Source organism: Lissotriton helveticus, chromosome 1_2, assembly GCF_964261635.1.
Source record: "Lissotriton helveticus chromosome 1_2, aLisHel1.1, whole genome shotgun sequence".
Taxonomy (NCBI): domain Eukaryota; kingdom Metazoa; phylum Chordata; class Amphibia; order Caudata; family Salamandridae; genus Lissotriton; species Lissotriton helveticus.
Window position 1 is genome coordinate 411,079,408 of NC_136058.1, and position 20,905 is coordinate 411,100,312.

The following is a 20,905-nucleotide window of genomic DNA, read 5'->3' on the forward strand; positions in this document are numbered from 1 at the left end:
AAAGTGGTATAAGAACCACGACTAGACTAGACACAAGGCCTAGAGCCTGTAGAATCACTGGGGCCACAAGGAACCACCCAAGGTAGTGACACAGTGGACCCACGGGGGACGCATGCAGTGTCAGCACACAGCCGCGAATCGCCATTAGCTTCTATGGGGAAAGTTGCGGTTGAAAATCTAAAGAAAAGGGCCACTTAGGAGAGGACTTTGAGCAAATCCCTTTAGACTTAAGGGGCTCTAGAACCAACACCCACGGGAGTACCAGAGTACTCTATTTACCTCACCCAGGGAAGCCGGGTGCATAGGTGTCCTTTGGTGTCGGGAATCGTCGTCGTTTTCAATGGCGATCTGCTGCAAAGTGCTGCTGCCGTCGAAGTGGAAAGTGTCCGGTGTGATCCAAGCCTGGATTGAAGATGATAAGAACCTGAAAGCAGAGGGGACAGAGTCTGGGTCACTTGCCAGTGACCAGGGGCACGATAGTCGAATGCCCACCGATGTCGGGTAATGTCAGGTGAAAGCGGTGAAGCTTGACTCTTCAGCCACGAGGACCAGGAGGCGTCGATGAAAACCAGGATCTGAAATCGAGCTTTCCCACAAAGGATGTTGAGTGCTGCGGTGTTGGTGACCGGATTGGACCCAACAAGCCTTGGCAACAGCAACCCACGCAGAAAGTAAAGAAATGCTTTGGTGTTGATCAGCAAGGTCCGAGGGACTCACCACGTGGTGGGGAGTCAGGGCACATCTGGAGCAACCAGGGAAGCCCAAAGAAAATCAGAGTTGCCTTCGTAGGGACCCACCAGTCGATGGACCAGAGATCGCAAAGGAGCCTTGAGCGGGAATGCAAGAAGCGGGCTCAAGGAACACTTGTGGAGTGTAGGTCCACAATCTTCGGAGCAAAAGGTACTCAGGGCTTGGGCTACAAGTAACCCAAAGCACAACTTCAAGAGATGTCGGGAAGTCAATGCACTTGCAAATGTGCACTGTGTCAAGGAGTTCCGGTTCCACGTCACTCACGAGGGCTGCGGGTCTCAGCTTTGCTGGGGACTCGGGTCGGCCTCTGAGAACTCTGGAAATCCACCTCTGGTGTTGTAAAGGTGTTGGTGTCCGGCGGGAGCTTCGGAAATGCAGACCGGCAAGATTTGTCTTTGGTGCCTGCTAAGCAGGGGAGTCACTCCTTGACCCCAAGGGAGATTCTTCCGTCCTCTAGTCTTGAGTAAAGCGTCGAAGTTCCAGGATTCAGTTGCAGAGTTTCGTCCATGAGTAATCTAAAGTCCTGTTGCCAGGGGATCCTTACTTATACATAAGAAAGGGGTTGGACTAACTCTGTGGACCCACCTCTGGGAGGGTTTGGAAAGAGGGGTGGCTACACCCATTTCCTTGGTCCAGTTTCACGCCAAAGCAGGGGCTGGTAGCCCCTGCAACCGGTTTGAAATGGGCTATGCACAGGGACACCAAATGTGCCCCCCGTGCAGACTTCAAAGCACTCTCAGAGTGCACCAACCCAGCCCCAATCCACTAAGGCCTGGCTAAGTGGTGGTTACACCTCCCTATGATAGGAAACCTATTGTCCAGGCCTCCCCTGCCGAAGTTTCGGTCAGCAGCAGGAGGCCAGACTCATGTCCGTGGCTGCAGCATCCATTTTGTGATGCCAGGGCTGTGTTAAACTGGTAACGGGTATAGCGTTGTGTACATGTCTCTCCCTCTAGAAGGGTAGAATTCTACCCCGCCGCCAGGACTGACGGGGGAGTAGGATTCCAAAGTGATTGACACCAAACACGACATGTTTCAAAGTTAACATTTACTGCAAGGTTATAAGGCACTTAAGAGTATATGGTCTGGCTGCATCACAGAACAGCCTCAGAGAATAGGCTCCGAGCACTGCAGAGGGGCCCTGCTCATGCATGGGCACCCTCTCACACGAAACCAAGCACCCTGCCTTCAAGATTGATAAGGCCTGCCATAGGGGTGACTGATAGGTTTCTATGTGCAGTGATATAAGGTAGTAATAGGTAGCCTATATCTAAGTAAGGGGTGCATGCACTACCATTCCCAGGCTGCAGTAGCAGTCTTGTGGTGTCATTTTGGAAGGCTTCCCAGGGATGGCACAATACATGCTGTAGCCCCTGGTAGGCTTCTGGGGTACCTATGCCCTTAGTACCCTCATATACAAGAGACTCACAAGGGTACCCCAGTGACCAAACTGGAGTGTACCTAAAATACTTGCAATCAATTTAGAGAGGAAGCAGCTAGCCTGGGGTCCTGGATAGCAGGGCCCCAGCCAGACTAAAGTTGAAAAACAGTGAAACATCAGCAAAAAGTGGGAGTAACCATAGGAAGCAGATCCTACTCTCCTACAATCTCATAACCTTAAAAGAAGTTTCACCATGTATATGGTCTCCCCTGCAATGTAATCTTCAAATTCATCCAGTTGAAACAGAGTCTGAAATTACTTTTCCCCGTTGCCTTGACCTCATAGCATTCATATATTTATAATGCATGGAATTTTGCAATCCCTGTATAAACGCCTGGCTCTAATTCTTTATAATCGACTGGTTGTGACACACCAAGTCACCTGTTATAAAGAAAAGACGTCAGAACTGCACTGTAATAAGTTATCGCAGTTGAGTCCTGAAGTCACAGTGCCTGCTGCCAGAGTCAGCAGCCAAGGCGAAAGGCAGGTCACAGAGCAGCTGCGTACAGCTGAAATGTTGCTTTTCTTTCTTCTGCTCTATTTTTCTAGCTTTAAATGGGTAGCAGAAAGAACATGATTATTTTTTTTCATCCTTAGATAATTAAGGAAAAGTTGGAATCTTTCTACATGTTTCTACACATTCTCATCTACTGCAGCTTTTATTTTAAACTTACTTTTGTTGAACTTGTTTCTTATATCTTTTTGCCACAAATATCTAACAGGTTTATCATGTGCTTAATTTTGAAACTTGACCAGGAACACTTTTTATCTTGGTACTGTGTCATTCTTAAAAGTTAAGGATTAGACATTCATTCAAGTACCTAAATACACATAGTAATAAATCTCTCCTATTTTCAGAATTTGAACAAAACAAATCCCTTGAGCTACGTCCTTTTGGTATGACTCCACTTCAAAGGGGAGTATAAAACAAGGCGTTACGTTGTCTTGTTGCAATTTCTTAATTTATTTATATTCTTTGTAGACATAAATTTGATCAGCCCAGCCAACACGTTTTGTCCATTTGGACTTCATCAGGTCTGAAATATTAAAAAGAATACAAAGAATTGATATACTACATGTACACATTCACATACCAATTCACCTATATAATCTTTCAAGCCAAAACATGGACACGTTACTCCAACCTACAACGTACCTATGTAACAAACATTTATGATCATTGAATGTATACCAGCGCATGTTATATTTGCATATACATCACTGAGAGTGCCTTGGTCTTGGGGATTGGTCTCCCACTGACTCTTCTCTGTCTCCTGCATCACCCTTTCTGGTGATAATTTGGGGAGCAGGGGACCCCAGACAATATATCCACCAAGGGACCCCAGAGAATTCATCCACTATTTCCTTGGACCTAGCTTGTGCTAGACCTTCCAATCCTAGAGTCTCCCAATTGTTCTCTCTTATCTCCTGGCCGTCACATCCCTTGCTTGGACCTTCCAAGAGGAAATCTTTCATCATCGCTCCCGGTCCGCACGAAAAAGACTGAAACCCTACAGAAGTGCGTTCAGGCATCTCCCCTGCACTCTCTCTCACTGCCACTCTCACAAGTAATTCGACACGTCTAGAGCACTCTGTAAGAAAGTGCCCTCTTTTGCATGGTTGTCCCCACTTTTTACTGAACTGCTGAAGTGCTATGACTGAGTGTGCCCTGGGCTCCTACCAATCAGATACCCATTTGTGGAAGAAACAAGGGAACCCAATAGGTAAATTAAGGACCTTGGGTGGCAATTTGTGTAACAACAGTGGTCCTTAAAAAACTTTATAGAACATTTAAATGAGCTATCCAGAATAGTTAACACACTGATAGAACACAATGGTTGACTGTGTGTAACTATATAAGTGGTCAACGGCGTTTCGATCCCTTTGAACGGGTAATGGGATCATCATCAGGACTGCATGTATCACTTGCCTGAATAATTATTAACTGCTTGTGGGAAAAGTTGGGGAAAAAGGCAGAGAAAGTATTTCAACGAGATAAACAACCAGCATTGTAAACACATATTTAGGGAAGGACCATGTAATGTCAGGCACCCTGCGAGAAAAATTGCTAACTACATGCTGAATAAGGAATAGGGAGAACAATAAGATTACAGTGAAAGAATGAGGCATTTGTGAAACCGTTAGAAGCTCTCCTGATAAAAAAAATGACAGAGCATCTTGCAGTAATGACCTCAAGATGCTGTATGAAAGGTGAAAATAGGAACGCATCCTAGCGGATACAGCAAATAAAAGTAAAGTATAGGAGTTTACTGGAATTATGATTACAGGGCAGCAACAAGCGTAAGAATTCACAGTCGAAGCGCAACCAAGGTGGCGTAGAGTGAGCCGGCAATGCCGAGAACAGATGCCAGTCGGTACAAGCAATCTGTCAATAAGGGGCAAGTGCCGTGGCTTTACAAAAGTGTCAAGAGCTGAGATAACCATGTGAAAAGAAAGAGTGAGCATGCCAAAACGGGGATGCAGGACTACCCTAGAGTGTACGTGCAAAGATTGAGAATATAGGACTTACCTCAATGGCAACGTAGTGTGCAATCTGATAAGGTGTTATGAGCACACACGATCCCTGTGGTTGGAACAAAATTTGTTCGTGATTACGAGCCTGTAGAGAAGGAATATGACACACTACAATAAGGAGTGCAAACGGGGAAAAAAGTGAAGTGCCAGTATACCTGAGTCCAGGGCTGTTGGGGAACAATAGTTAAGGATAGTAATTCCACGTGACGGTTGAACCACGCGGCTGGCGTCTGGAAAGGACGATGCCTATGGGAGGGGAATTAAAGAAAAATGCACACAGCGGGCATTTGAAAAATGACCTAACACTAGTGTCTAGGCTGAGTGGCTGCTCCCCAGCTGCTACCACGAGACATGTTTCTGGACCCCTGAATCCAGAGCCTGCTCCTCTCAAGGGCTTGAAAAAATGCACATCCTGGGACGAGGTGCCAAGCCTCCTCCCCCAGGATGGGCAGGGTCCCTGAAGGGGAAGCTTCAAAGGCTTGCCGCCTTTGTGAGCTTCCCCAGGCCTTTTGCTGCTCCCAGCAACTGATCCCCACCGGTTCTGACCCACACTTTGGGTTGGAGAACCGGCGGGAAAACTAAGTGAGGAAGGGAGGTGTGTCCACCTTTGCCAACCCCACCCCGCAGGTGGGGGAGGCAAAGTGAAGCACAAATCACAGTCCCATCTTGCAGATGGGGGGACCTAGCCAACCCACTGGACGGTGGCATAATAGGGGGTGTACCCCCCCCCCCAGGAAGAGACCCATTGGTCCCAACCTTTTACTTACCTGTAAGGCCCCTACATTTAGTATTTAAGGGCACCCTGAATCCTGCCTCCTCAGAACAGCAACGACCAACAAGAAAAGAAGAAGGACGAACAGCTGTGCCGAAGCTAAGAAGAGGAGGACGCCTACTGACTTGGCCCCAGCCCTACCGGCATGTCCCCACCTCAAACCTGTAGAAGCGAAACCCCGGTGTGTCCTGCAGCCAGGAACCTCAAGAACCCCGAGGACCTGCCCTGCCATCCCAGGAAAAGACTTTCTCTCCCTTGAACACTGGATTTGTTCACCAACAGACTCCAGCTCTGGCAGAATCCGCAACTCTGCACCCGATGCCCACGGACCCAGTTTGAGTAGCCCAACACCACTGTTAGATTTGGGGGTCTCTAGTTGGTACCGATAGGTACTTGTGACACATAGGGACCCACTCCTCTAGTCAGGGTAGGGGTATTACACTCCTAAAATAACCCCTGCTCACCCTCTAGGTAGCGTGGCGCGAGCAGTCCAGGATTATTTCAGAGGCGTTGTAAGTTAAGCAGTTGTGACCACATAAAGTAACCCAGTGACAACACTGCAAATGGACACCACACAGGTTTTATATAGAGCTACCAAAAGACCATAAACGACAAAAATACACACTATGATTACTTTAAGATGGTAGATTTAAGCTTATGTCAGTTCAGTTCTTAGAAGCGACACTCTGCGTCAATGTACCTTAAGTTGCGTTGCACTTCACGACAAGCAATGTCGCAGCGATGGGAAATGCAGCAAAGTTCAGATACAAAGAAATAAAGACGTGAAGATCTTCCAGATGCGGCACGCTTATCGGGGATGCGAGAAGTTATCAGTTCGATGCATGAACTACAACGGTGACATTCAAGACGCCACGGCAGCAGCTCCAGCGGCGACGCTCTTCTCCCATGATGCGTGAAGCTTCCGCTCGATGCGGCAACTACAGCAGCGACATCCAAGATGTGACGGCAGCAGCTCCGACGGCAGCGCGCTTCTCGGGGATACGAGGTGCTCTTGTTCGACGCGGTGCAATGCGACAGTTCCAGCGGCGACACCCTCTTTTGGAGTTGCGACGGCAGGCTCAGCGACGCCGACACACTCCGACTTCGTTGCGAGATTCTTCTCCTAATACGGTGCAGTGCGACAACTACAGCGGCGACACACTCCTCCAGAGTTGCGACGGCAGCAGCAGCAACGCCGACATGCTTCCTCTTTGTTGTGGCACGCTTCTCTCCGATGCAGTGCAGTGCGACAGTTCCAGCGGCGACACCCTCCTTCGGAGTTGCGACGGCAGGCACAGCGACGGCGACATGCTTCTTCTCGTTGAGTCGCGCTTCCAGCTCCTTGCAACACGCAGTTTCTCCGAAGGCCCAAAACAGCAGCAGGCACTTCCACAAGAACTCTGGGGAGCTGGGGGTGAAGTCTGTTGTCCCAGAGACTTCAGCAGGAGGCAAGCTCTTTTCCAAGCCCTTGGAGATCCTTCACAAGTTGAAAGCAAAGTACACAAAGTGCCTTTCTCCTTCCTTTGGCAGTAAGGCAACCACTGCATGCCAATCCCCCAAGCAGCACTTACGCTTGGGAATAGTCTCTCCTCAGTTTCTTCAGGTTCCTCTCGTCAGTAAGGGTTTCTTCTTGTAGTCCAAAGTGATCTAATTTCATGGGATCAGGGTCCCAATATTTATACCCCAAAATCCTTTGTTCTTTGAGGGGAGAGGGGCCTTTGTCCAGTCCAAACCAGTTCTGAAGCACTCTTTTTACCAGACTTCTCCTTTTCTTTCACAGTGCAGGGCAGAAACATCAGACGCCCCACAGGAGATGGAGCCAGCATTGTGGAAGGCAAGTACAGTCCTGGAGCACTCTGTTTACAGGACTCCTTCTCTTCTTTCAGTGTGCAGGGCACAGACATCAGCCGCTCCCCAGGGGGTGGAGCCAGCATTGTGGAAGGCAGGCACAGCCCTATTCAAGGTTCAGGTGCAACTCCTCCATCCCATCTAGATGCAGATCTCTCTATTCACCACTGGGTGACTCAGCCTGTCTCCTAGAATTCACCAGCCCTGTCACTCACAAAACCAGACAAAGGAATACACAACCTAGCAGAGGCAGGTTTGAATGGTTAGACAAGCAAATACCTACTTTCTAAAAGTGTTATTTGCAAACACAGAATATTAAAATAAACTTCACTAAAATATGTATTTTATTATTCTGAGTCCAGGCACTCTAAACTCGAATTTCTACCATGTTCTCTGAGACAGCTGGGATTATAACATGTAATAACTCTTAGTCCATTCTGGCCTATAAGAACAGGTAGCCTTGCAATAGTGAAAAACGAAAATGGCTGTAATTCATTATTAGGACATGCCACACACATCAGGGATTGTCCTACCTTATACTTACAATGCACCCTGCCCTTGGGTTTACCATAGGGGTCACTAATCTGAAGAAAGAAGAAAAGGGAAGGTTTAGGGACTGGCAAGTGGGTGCACTTGCCCAGTCAGCATGACAGTACCAGACTGCTTGCAGGCTCTGCAATGGCATGCCTTAGACACATTATACAAGGCTGCTTCTGTGGGTGGCCCAACTAGTGTTGCAGGCCCACCAGCAGCATTTGAATTTACACGCCCTGGCACACTCAGTGCACTAGACTAGGGTCTGACAAGTAAACCAAATAGCCAAACATGGAACCACTGATTAATACATCAATTTACAATAGGGAGCACTTGCACTGTGGCACTGGATAGCAGTGGCACAGTGCCCAAAGCATCTAATACCAGCAGAAATACATGAGGCAACAGCAAAAATGGAAGGGAGACACACGCTAATGGCACCAGGTCTAACAACAACGATAAGGTCTCCCCGGCGATCCTGACCTGAGATCCAGTGATTCCCTGACCTGCTTCAAGCTTCCAGCCGACGCCTGCAGCCTCAATCTGGAGGGTCCCCCCAACCGTGACCAGGAGCTGGTAAGAAGATTCAACCCTAAAAGACACCCCTGCACCCGACACCCCACAGCCTTGGGTGGCCCAACCGATGGTGTCTAACCAACCCCCAGCATCCCAACTTACCTCTCCAAGTGGTGATCACTCCCAGAAGACCTTCGTCCCTGAGCCTGCAATGTGTTTGCAAACCGGAGAAACCCATTGAAAGTAACAGGGCACCAGACAACAAACCATCACCCTACACTCTTCCACCCTAGTGCCGTTGTGAGTCTTCCTTCGGTGCTAACTTGAAACCTCATTTGCCCTAAGCTGAGGTCCAGGGGCTTTGCTCCCACAACCTTGTGGCCTGCTCGTGAGCAGCCACCATCTAGAGGCCCCCATCCCCCATTGGATAACATTGGGCCTCAGCACTCTGCACCCGGCCACCCTAGTGTCACTGAGGGTGCTTTGAGAGTGCATCCTCGACCCCGGAAGACCCCTGAGTCTAACCCCAGAAAACCAACTCCCACAACAAAGTACTTACCTGTTAACCAATAACTCTATTTCCTCCCATCGGATAACATTGACTCTTACCTATGAAAAAGTTTCTAAGTGTTGAGTTGGAAAATCTATAAAATCCTATATAACTCTGTACAAATAACCAAACACATTTACCTATTTACAGAAAATGTCCCAATCCAGTATCCAGGTATACTACACTGTGTAAGAAAAGTAATCTGCAAAGTCATCTACATGACATCATATTGAAAAGTCATTATAAAGTATATGTACAATAGTTTAAGGTATTGCGTTTCCAGTAATTCTACTGTAATCAAACCAAAGTATATATACAACTGCAAACCAAACTGTATTGATACTGCAAAGTATAAATCACTTACCTGTGCCAGGTTTGGTTGGTTCTAAGAAATAAACATACCTAAATAATATTTTTATACAAAGCAAATTGGTCTAAGTGCAGTCTTTGAGTGTGTGCAATCATTTGCTGATTGAGTGTGTACAACAAATGCTTAACACTACCCTCTGATAAATCCTTACTGCTCGCCCACACTACCACAGATAGAGAGTAAGGTGCTATCTATTTTTAACTCTGCCTACCTTTGGGGTTCCACTGGACACTGTGCACACTATACCTCACTTTGGTATAGTACATACAGAGCCAGCTTCCTACATACTCACACTGCTGTCTTGTTCAGACACTCTTCTGCATACACACCTTGTCATTCACCTGCAGGCAGTGCAGCTAAGGCCAGACGCAGCCCTGGCATACGCAAGGACTCACTTTTCCTGATGCAAAAAGTGGCCAGGGATCTCTGAATCTGGCTGCACTAACTTCTCTTCAAACGCTAGCTCTCATCAAGCTTGTGGCCAGTGTTTTCTAGGTCCCGATCTCTATAGCACCACAAAGCCCTTTACTTCTTAGACAAAGCAATTCAAATAGTTGTCATTCTCCCTTCTCACAATTCTATCATTTTGCGTTAAATCAGTTCATTAATGTTATTCATCTGTGCCGATTTCTGTCCATTAACAATCTGATTTTCATTCTGCAGATGACTGAAGAATGGACAGCAAAGCAACATGTTAATTTGCTAACATGCAACACAAAGTTAACACTGTCAAAAAGTTTTTTTGAAGAGGTGAAGAAGCCTCAGAGCTTGAAAAAGGAAACAATGACTCAAATCCAGGAGTGATGAGCAACTGGAAATCCTCAAGTACTGAAAACTACTGAATACAAACATTGTTTTTCTGACTCAATACCCTACATTGAACATTAACAAAGCTCCTAAGTGAAAATAACCAAAATAATTAATAGGGATGAGCTCTTTGCACTAAACAGCCTCTGAAATGGAAAAGGAACACGTGTAAAATGAGAGCTCAGTGCACGTACTATTTGTAAGAATATTTTGTGTCAAAAGAGACCTTTGGAAAGTCATTAAAGCTGAACACAGTGCACCTGAGAATAACTTCTGTTATAGCTTCAAACTGATGGTACTGGAAGAATGCAGCAGAGAAGATAAAAGCAACAACATTTTATCCCCGCACAGAAAGTGGGAGCTTTTGTTAGCAATACCAACCCCCTCAACATAATGAAACAAGATGTATTTGAAGTCTCCATCCTATTTAAGATGAGAGAACAAAAGCAGTGCATAAAAAGTCATTGTTAAAGATCTTTCAAAGACCTCAACAAAGCAAAGACGGCAGAGCACAACATTCAGTGTAGAAAATACACGCATCCACCTCTTTCTCGACCTCCTCATAACTACGTAGAACCTTCACAATGAAGGACTTTCTTGGTTGATGTTTGTCTCGTTCGGAAAAGGGAAGGTAAAAGGGACCTTCTGGTGATATTGAATGCTATTATCCTTTACAAGCCTATTTCCTACCTTGACCTGAATGAAAAAACCTAGCTGATGTGTTAACACTAAACATGTCAGATGCCTCATCAGTGCTTTATAAAATTCAAAATATGTAAACGTGTGTAAATCTTAGAGTTTCAACATGATTATAATTCTGTATGAGAACCTACAGGGGCATACATTGGAGACATCCTCATAGGTGCTGTGGCCCAGCTCAGTAAAAGTTTATAGGATTACGTAGGCTAGCCCTAGAGGTGACAACATAAGCACTCCTTGGCATGTATGTGAGACAAAACCAAGCCTGGAGACATTAACTCCAGAAGACAATGTTATACCTGTTTTGAATTCAATAACAGCTTTAGTTGTCAATCTTATCTCAATCAAAATTAGATAACACACGGTGGGGAAAAGCCTTATCAGTGCATTAAATGCCAGAAAACCTTAATTCAGAAAAGCAGTTTCACTTACCAGGAGAGAACAGACACTGGGGAAACACCCCAACATTGCTTTGAATGCCATAAAATCTTTAATCAGAAAATCCATTTCACTGAGCATGAGAGAATACACATTTGAAAAACCTTATCCTTGTTCTGAATGCAATAAAAGCTTCCATCGGAGAAGCAGTCTTACTCAACATGAAAGAACACACACAGGGGAAAAACCTCATAAATGTTCTGAATGTCAAAAAGGCTTCATTAAGAAAATCGGTCTCATTCACCACGAAAGAACACATACTGGCGAAAAACCTTATCAGTGCTCTGAATGCCAAAAAACATTCCATCATAAATATATCCTCACTCAACATGTGAGAACACACACTGGGGAAAAACCTTATAAGTGCTCCGAGTGCCAGAAAGGCTTCATTCAGAAAACTAGTCTCACTTACCATGAAAGAACACACACTGGGGAAAACCTTATCAATGCTCTAAATGCCAGAAAAGTTTCAGCCAGAAATCCAGTCTTACTTACCATGAAAGAGCTCATACTGGGGAAAAACCTTATAAGTGCTCTGAGTGCCAGAAAGGCTTCACTCAGAAAGCCAGTCTTGCTTACCATGAAAGAACACATACTGGAGAAAAACCTTATCAGTGCCCTGAATGCCAGAAAAGTTTCACTTGGAAAACCAGTCTTACTAAGCATGAAAGAACCCACTCTGGGGAAAAACCTTATCAGTGCCCTGAATGCCAGAAAAGCTTCATTCAGAAAACCAGTCTTACTAAGCATGAAAGAACCCACTCTGGGGAAAAACCTTATCAGTGCTCTGAATGCCAGAAAAGATTCATTCAGAAAATCACTCTCACTCAGCATGAAAGAACACATACTGCGGAAAAACCTTATCAGTGCCCTGAATGCCAGAAAAGTTTCACTTGGAAAGCCAACCTCATTCGACATGAGAAAACCCACACTGGGGAAAAACCTCATCAGTGCTCTGAATGCCAGAAAAGATTCTGGCAGAAATATAATCTAATTATACACAGGAGAAAACACACTGTGAAAAATGTATGAGTGCTCAGAATGCCCCGAAAGCTTCCATCAGAGCCGGTCTCACTCAATATGAGATGACACACACTTGGGAAAAAACTTATCAGTGCTACGAATATTGGAAAATCTTTAATTAAAAAGTGGATCTCATTTAAATTGAGATAACAAACATTGAACAAAAAATGTATGTGTGCTCTGAATGCCATAAAGTCGCCATCTGCCAGAAAGTGTAACATCTTTGCAAATTATGTTTTCACACACGATGTTTGAGGGATCTCTATAATTCTTATGAATATAAATGGCAGTTTGCCATAAAGTGCATGCTCTGAAGTGCTATATAACGAAGAGCTGTTGAGATGAACTAATTCATGACATTTGACAAATTATTTAGGAAAGGCCTTTACAAATGATCATTATGTGCTGGCTTTTCATTGGACTTGGGTATGGTCCTGGAGTGCTTATACAGTGGAGAAAGTGCAAATTGTTCTTAGCAACCAAAGATAGATTTTTAGGAGGTGCCCCTGAAACGAAAAGATGGGATTTGGCAAGATAAAGCTCATAGTCCCTAGCAGACCGGCATGTCTATAGGCCCTTTGTGTTGCTGTTGTTAACTAGCAGTCCTTCCAACAGTGGAGCGGAGTAGACTTGAATTGAATGTGCCCAAATAACCCAGCCATTCCATCATCCCTTCCAGTATCCTAACTTGGCTAGTGGCCTTATCCGCAAGATGAGTAGTAGATGTCTCTTTGACAAGGACCTTGAAGGTGTCCATAATTTGCACAATTGAATGTTCAGGATTACGTTCTTGGGATCAAGTGATTCTATTGTGGGCGATCTGCACAATTAATCCCTAGTGTCTTGAATTCCTTCCTTAGCCGAGTCCTTCGCACGTAGTTTAGTCGGGCAGATGCATAGAACGTGCAATAACGATTCCTTTGACTGATGGCACAAACGTCATTCCATATCCCTCAATGTTCTTTCTCCTGCCATTTTTTTAACAAATCCCGTGTGGTGATCTCCCCCAACCTCAGTGACCAAAATTTCTGTTTACCTTCCAAGAATAGGTAGCCTCAAGCAGACGTGAGGCCTTTTGAACATTGTAAGAGTTCAACAGCATCCATCCGTATGAGTGTTTGGGAACTACGCCTTAGTTCTCGATCCAGCTTTGCAGTCTTATAGATTTGTTTACAGTCCTTTTGAATACTTGGGTGGCTGTGTCTAAGCCCTATATATCACCCAGCCCTAGTTTCTTTATACTGTCATCAAGGTACATTTTATAGACATTGTTTCTTTTTTAGAGGTTAATTTCGGACCAGACTAGGCTGGCTAGCGAGCCTTCAGGTGCACTACTCAACTTATGGAAGCATTTCACAAATGCTCCAGGCCTGGCCAAGTCCTGCCTGGTCAGCCAAATTCCTACCTCACTTGGCGGGTTATGCTAATCTTGGCAGCCGGAAATAATGTATATTGGTTTTTGTTGTTATGTGATCTAGTAACCTGGTGTCTGTGCCTGCCATTGTTTCACCTCCGTATGATAAGGATGGTATCAATCTTACCTTTTTTACCACTGCCAATGGGTGGAGGTTATGACCCAGTCGTTTTTTTGCCAAAGTTGAAAAAGCACAATTCTGTGTTCGCGCTTTTTCCTTAAGTGTTTCCCTTTGTGGTGCAAATGAGTTCTTGTCATCCAGATTGGTGTACGTCGATGTCTCATCCATTGTGGCTCCATTAGGATACCGTTTATATTGATTTAAAATAAAGCAGTTTAGTGAGATAACTTAGTTTTTTGAGGTTAACCTCCAGGTTGTTTCCAACTGTGTATCTTGCCAGGCAGCTGATTAATCTCTGCAAGCCCACCCTAGTGTTACTGAGTAAAAGAAAGAAGTCCGCATACAGGATGTTTGGTAGCTGGTTACCACCAAGGCTCGGGCTTGTTATGTCAACGCATCCAGTGCCGGGGAGAGGTTGGAAATGTATAAATTAAAAAGAAGGGGCGCAAGGACATCCCCTGTCTCAATCCAATGGGTGTCCTGACTGCTCTTGATAGATGGGTGTCATTCACAACCTTGATCTTCACCTAATTGTATGTATAGAGCAGTTTAATCACCTTTAGTAGATTGGATGGAATACCCCACTGCTGGAGTTTTTACAAAGTTTGTTACTGCCTTGAAATCCACAAAACGTGTATAGTGGTGTGCCAGCGGTCTTTGCTTTATTAAGAATGTATCCTGCTGCCATGAGGTTAGACAGTGTACCTTTCTTCCTCTTGAAACCAGTCTAGTTCAGAGGAAGCCTACCTGTGTTTGACACCCATGCCTCAAGGTCTTGTAGTAGTACGTTTTTTTTATTTTTGTTTGTTTTTTCCTCCAAGGAGCATCAATGTACATCATACATGTATTAACTTTTTTTACACGCATGTCATAGTTGCTCTGTACTTACAATAATATATAGAGAGATGAAACGTATAATACAATCCATGGCATACAATACAGTATCTATTGGCCTAATGGCTAGGGCCCTCGACCTCTGACCTGGGGAACCCAGTTTGAGTCTCAGTAATGTTGCTCAAACATCCTGTGATTCTGGGCAAATCACTTAATCCCCCGTGCCTAACAAAATGAATGCGTGTCCTTGTGTAATGTAACTGGTGCTATGTAAAGCGCTCGGATACCCGGTTTGGGTCAAGTTCGCTCTATATAAAACTCTGCAAAAAATATATATAAAAATCAGAAGGATTACAAACAAAGGATCTCGCGTCTTAATCTCCTGTGCCATAGCTATGACCTGACATGTCGTTTACATGAGAGCTAAATTTGCTAAACGTCAAGTGTCCCCCTCTCGTGTCTATGTTGACCCCTGTGTCCTGTAGTCAAGGTTCGTCTTGTGTCTGCTTCAGAAAATCCATTAGTGGTTACCAGAAGTCTCTGAGTCTGGAGGCCTGAGGTAATTCCTCCGCATACGCCCCTAGTGTTTCTTTACAGTATATCATGTCTGTTATCCAATCTTTGAATCTAGGTGGTCCTTTGCTACCCCACTTCATAGCTATTCGTCTTTTTGCGAGTAAAAGTGTTACCATTTACGTCTTTTGGCTAGTTTGAGTTTGCGGATACCCAGCAGACATACCAGTGGTGTGTTTGGGATTTGCTCGGCTAGCATATTCAATAATGTATCTGTGATTTCCTGCCAATACTTGTGCAGACTGGGGCATACCCATCCCATGTGTAAGAAGTCAGCCTTGGGTGCGGTACAGCGCAGACATTTGTCGGTGTAATTTAACCTGCGTGTAATATGTTTGATGGATAAACTTAAAATGAGTGATCCGTAAGTTGCAATTTGGTGTCAGTAAGTGTAGTTGAGCACAGCTGTAACTCCAATCCTCTTCGGATATTGTTCACCAGTTGTTTCCTCCCACCTCTGGAGCGATCTATCAGGCCCTAAAGTCTGTTCATTCTGGGAAGCGGTATATAGTCGTGTGACAAAATTTTTGCATGTGGGTGCTGTCAAGAGTATCTGTAGTGCGTTTAATGGTATGGGTTCTTCCGGGGACGACTCGTACAATTCTTTGACTGCTGAGCGTAGTCTTAAGTATGCGAACATCTTTAATGGCGTTTGATGTGTACATAGAGATGGGTTGTTTTGCAGGATGAATTTATTGTGTGGAAACAACGTACCCATTGTCAAAAAAAACACTTGTACCGTTTGCATTTTCTTTTCCTGTGTGACCGAGAGTTTGGGGTGGTTTGCCAATGGGAGCACCGCAGCATATAGAGGGAGCTTCGGTGCTCGAAATGCCAGAATATGCCAAACTCTAGACGTGCATTTGACCGTTTGTATCGTGTCCCTGGGGTAAAATCTAATGGGATCTGGTATGTAGTTTGTTAGCTGTTTTGGAAGGACGCTGTCTCTCTCCACTGCAATATATGGGACATGTGAGTGTGGTTGTATCTGGTCGTGTGCGTGGTGTGCTTGCGCAAAATAGTAATACAATTAAAGGTCTGGGGCGCCAAACCCCCCTTGATGATATGGTTTTGTTAATATCTTCCAGATGACTCTCGGTTGTTTCCCAGCCCATGTGAGGCATTGTAGCGCTGTTCGCAATCTAGAGAAAAATGTCTGTGTGAGCCATATCGCGATATTCCAGAATAGGTATACAAATCTAGGTAGGACTATCATTTTCTGGAGTGCAATTCTATCTGCTAGTGATAGAGGTAGTTTAATCCATTTTTCAACCTGTTCTTCGAGTTTGTTCATGGCTTTTCCGTAATTTTCCCAGACCACTATGTCTGGGTTACGGTGGACCCAGATTCCGAGATATTTTACCTGTTCGGTGTGCCATTGTAATGGATAGTCTAAAGTGGGCTGTGGGGTCTCTAATGTTAGTGGAATTACTACTGATTTATCCCAATTGATACTAAGCCCGGAGTATTTTTCAAATCTTATATATTCTCTTATGAGTGGATTTAAAATGGTATCCAGAAATCTGGTGTATATTACCATGTCGTCTGCATATAAAGAAATTCTGATAAGACGAAGATTACATTGTAGGGCCGCTTCGGGGTGCTTTTGTCTGAGGCTAGTGGTTCTATCGTGAGCGCACATAGAATAGGGGACAAGGGGCTTGTAGCAGTAAGGTTGAGAAGTACTTAAGGTCCATCCAATAATGCTATTAAGTGACAATTACTTAGGGATGAAGCAACTCTTCCTTTAATGATGGGATGAATGATTGAGCCTTTCCAGCTTTCCGGGATGGACCAGTCTCCCAAAATAGTACTAAACATACCAGCGAGATAATTTGCCTATCGTGTGGTATACTCTTTGAAGATAGCTTGAGGGATTCTGTTTGGGCCGAAAGCGCAGTCTGAACGGGATTTCTTGATAATTTTGGTTACGATGTGAGCCGTGTATGTTAATGGTCCAGTTGGGGCAATTACCCTAGCAGTCTCCTCTGGCTGTGTGAATTCAACCGCATTTGGCATGTTTCTTGAGAAATGTGACTTGAGGTGCTTTACCCATCAGTCCTCAGTTATATTTGCGTTGCAAGATGCCCGTGGACCTTTATCTATATCATTGACCAGCTACCAACATTTCTTTGAATCTCTTAGTTTGGCAGCGTGCAGGACTTTAGCCCATAGGGTTTCTTGCCCATTCCTTTTGAAAGCCCATATTTCTTTTTTCAACATTCTTGACTCTTTTCGCAATGACTTTAGCAACTCTAGGTCCTCTGTGGAACACGGTAGCTGCCGAAGCATTCTATTAATTTTGATTTCCGTCAATTGGATAGGTCTCTGCAGGACTGGTGGTGTATGGCGCCCTATGTATGGAGCCTTTTGCTGGATAGTTAGATATCAGTTAGTGCCCAGGCTGTTACCAGGTTAGTGTCACCGCCAGCGGGTAGCTTAAGGGGTTCCACAGCATCTTCCTCTGGTCTTTTTGCAGGGCATGAGCTCCACTTCAAGCGCTTTAGAATTTCAATCCTGGCATCTTCAAGCAGAACCCGACCTGGCTCTTGTTTTCACTTGCTGACCCCAATCACTATTACTTGTGGGTGATGGTCGCTGTCTTGTAGATGGATAATTCTGATGTACACCATTTGCTTATATAGTGAGGGGTTTACCAATGTTTATTCTTGGTAAGAAATGGACTTGTCGGTTTACCTGGTCATCTTGGCGGTGTATTGCCTGGTTGACACCTATTCAGGGTGTTGAGGCAAGCCAGTTCTAATGCTCTTAGTAATTTTTCCCAGATCCTTTCTCGTTGCTTATTTTGTGGCAGACATTGGACCCGGAAGTGGCCCTATTCCCTCAGCGTGCTTCTCACTTCAGGGATGAAACACGTTTAAATTGAAGTCTCCAGTGAGTAACGGGTATGATGGATGACATATTTTTTTGTTGGGGCATGTTTGCAATAAGCTTGTCCACCATTGCCGGTTTCTCCTTTGTATTGATGTAAACATTTACAAGCACTAACGACTTGTCTGGTTTCTGGGCCCAATTATTCAGTCACAGGGACAGAATCCATTGTTTTACTGCTGTTAATTTTACGATTTTTACAGGCAGGCTGAGTTAACGTAGACTGGCAGGCTTCTGTTTGGCCTTCCAAAAGGGCTACTTTTCTGTGCCAATTTGCTGTGCTCTATGGACCGTATAAGTATAAGAGGAACATAAGCTTGAACCTATGTCTCCTGCAGTATTATTGTGTCGAAGCAACTCTTCAATAGGGCTCTGTGTTATGCTATCGCCTTTTTTCAACATTTGGTTCACCTCTCAACTTGGCTTTGCTACTGGGCTAGCGTTCTCGTTACTCTCTTTGCCTTGTAAAGTAATCTCGGTAGCATGTGCTGGACCTTCGTTGATTACTTGGATGCCTACTATTGGATGAGGACTCTCCTCATTGCCTCTTCCTCCGTACAGGGCTGGGTGGTTATTGGTATTAGCGTACCAGAGGCTCTAAAATTGGCATTATTCCTACTCTTTTTTGTTTGCTCTTCGCCTGATGTATGGATAGGGGGTCTATGTACTGGGCGGGGATTGCAAAACTCCACTTGTATGTTAGCTTCTACGGGGGTGGTTTGGACAGCTTGGCAGTCCACTTTGCTCTCCATCCCCTTAGCAATATGGCTGCATGTCTGTACTGCAGCTAGGTCTTCCATGTTCAGCCATGGTGGAGGGTATAGATTCTTTAGTATGTTAACGCTGAGTGACAGGGGAATTTGAGAGATCGTTGCACTTGCGGCCACTGTTTTTCCATCTGCTATAGTGGAAAAAGCAGTGTTGCTACATGCTGTTAGGTTGTCCGCGGGGTAACCTTCTTCAGCAGGCTGACTGTACCACAACTGCATCAGCTGTAACTGTAACCCCACTGGCTCTCAAGGTTTAGAAAAAGTATGTTCTTTTTTTCGCTATTAACTTACGGGCGGCCAAACCATTATACCATCCGAGGTTGACTTGTTTCCAGGATTTCTTTGTCCGAAGAGCTCCCAGGACTCCCTTGTACAGCAGTGTCCTTTTCTGTACCTGGGTTGCAATGATCGAGTGCGGGGGTTTCTGCTGTTGCGCCTCTGAATCTCCTTTTTGCTGCTGCCCCTGTCCTTGGCTCCCACTTCCTTTTGTTGGACCCTGGGGCCTGTTCTCTCATTTTGCCAGACCTCATCCTGCTTGCACTATGCAAGGACGTTAGGTAAGGAGCTGCTTCTGGTGATGTGTGCATGCTTCCTTTGTCTGCAATAAATGTGGGCTATTGGTCTTTGGCTTTCTGATATACTTCTGGGTTTCCAGGCCTCCAGTTGTATGAATGCCACCTCAACCCCCCCCCCCCCCCAGATATCACTTGTAACTTTACAGGAGAGGGGCACAAGCACACTTGAGCCGCTGCAACCCCTAGGTGGTATTCTGTAGTATTGGTTGGCGGTTAATTGGGGTCTTTGATTTTTGCTTTTTGTTATGGTTCGTTCTCCGAGCCACCAGACATGTGGGTCACCATCTCGTCCCCCCTGGATGTCATTCGCCTCTTAAGGGGGGCAGACGCATGCTTGTTCACTGTCTCACTCCCCCTGAATGTCGCCTAATTCCTCACTTCCTCTTATGTTGTGACTGGGGGGGAGCACGGGTGAGTTCATAATTATGGAGTTTATGGAGGTTGGTGGATTATGGGCTGGAAGACTCACCAGGGGAAGGGGTTGGTTGCCTCTTCTAAGGCAACTGTGCAAACCGAGGTGCGGACCTCCTCCAGGCACTCCAAGTCCAGCTACTCTTTGTTAAAAACCAAGACAAACACGGGCTGTTTGATATCAAGCCACAGTGTCAGGGGAAGATTAGGATGGGATGCGGTTATTATTGCTCATGCTTGAATGACAAGACCCACCCAGATAATTTTATTTGGAAAACTCATCTCACTCTCCATGAGAGAAACCACACTGGGCAAAAGCCTTATCAGCTGCCTGAAAGCCTGAAAGGCTTCAGTTCAGAAGCCTATTCAGGGCTCGAAAAAAAAAAAAACAATTGTACTAGTCCTGCAGGTCTAGTACCTTAAAAAATGTCCTCGACCTAACTGCAACCTACTTGCCCTCCGTCTCTGAAAGCGGAGCAAAGGTGACAAGATAACAAGATTTAAAGGCATTTTTATTGCTCATTAACTTTGTGAGCAATAAAAATGCCTTTAAACCTTGTTATCTTGTCACATTTGCTCCGTTTTTGCAGGCAGAGGACAAAAGTTGTTTTGTTTTCTTACTCGCCAGAAAGGGCAAGTAGGACCTAAAAACAGCTCAACCTTGTTAAATTTAGCTCAACTATGCGAGCGGTCGAGTGGAATTTTCGAGCCCTGCTATTTTACAAAAACTTGAGTGAACACACTGGAGAAAACCTTAGCAGTGCTCTGAGTGCCAGAACTACTTCTCACACTGAATCAGCCTAACTCTACATGAGGCTCCCCATACTGACTGTAAAAAACAAAGACATGGGTGAATGTGCAGCAGGTAAGAGAATAAAAATCAACAAAGACTACTGCAGAAATGTAAAACCATTTTCTTTTTTTTTTTAGCTCTGATAAGGTTAATCCCAGTTTGTAAATATACGCTGTACATCAGTTTGTAGCTTCCGTTCTGCCCTTAGATGAGTTACTACTCGAAATGAACCAACGGAG

The 20,905-nt window shown here is 45.0% G+C and overlaps 1 pseudogene; it reads left to right on the forward strand.

Moving 5' to 3' along the window:
• LOC144806831 (uncharacterized) overlaps positions 1-12,642 on the forward strand; it is a 135,457-nt pseudogene extending 122,815 nt beyond the window's left edge.
• The last annotated feature ends 8,263 nt before the right edge of the window (positions 12,643-20,905 follow it).